Here is a 558-nt window from a genome sequence, read left to right on the forward strand (position 1 = left end):
ATTAATGGAATATTAGAAACATTTTTCTATGTATTTAATGAAGCCATGTATAGGTAAATTAGATAAAAACTATAAAAGAATTATTTATTTAGTTTTAGGGCAATCTTTTTCTCATATGCTATATCTATTTGGGGAGGAGCTTTGAATAACATCTCTAAGCACAATGTTACAATGAATGGTGTTATAAAATATTTATACTCAATACAATCTAGATATCTAGATGTATAAATGAATATCCAGTGAATATTAGAATCAAATTAATTAATTTAACATATTCATTAAATGTTATTAATATATTATTATAAAATTATGTCACTAGTAGTTTTGATATCAATGAATAGTATATGCATGTATAATTATACATTTATTCTATATATATAAATGCATAGTTTATGCTCATTTATATTTAATTGTATTCAACTGTTACAGTTGACAATCGTTCTACACTACATTTAACTTGTTTTAACGAATGTTTGATGAACAAATAGTATACTTGTTTATGATTTAAATTTCATGTTATTCCTGTCTTAGACTATGTCATTACCCTTTTTACTATGC

Source organism: Acyrthosiphon pisum, chromosome X (genome assembly GCF_005508785.2).
Source record: "Acyrthosiphon pisum isolate AL4f chromosome X, pea_aphid_22Mar2018_4r6ur, whole genome shotgun sequence".
Taxonomy (NCBI): Eukaryota; Metazoa; Arthropoda; class Insecta; order Hemiptera; family Aphididae; genus Acyrthosiphon; species Acyrthosiphon pisum.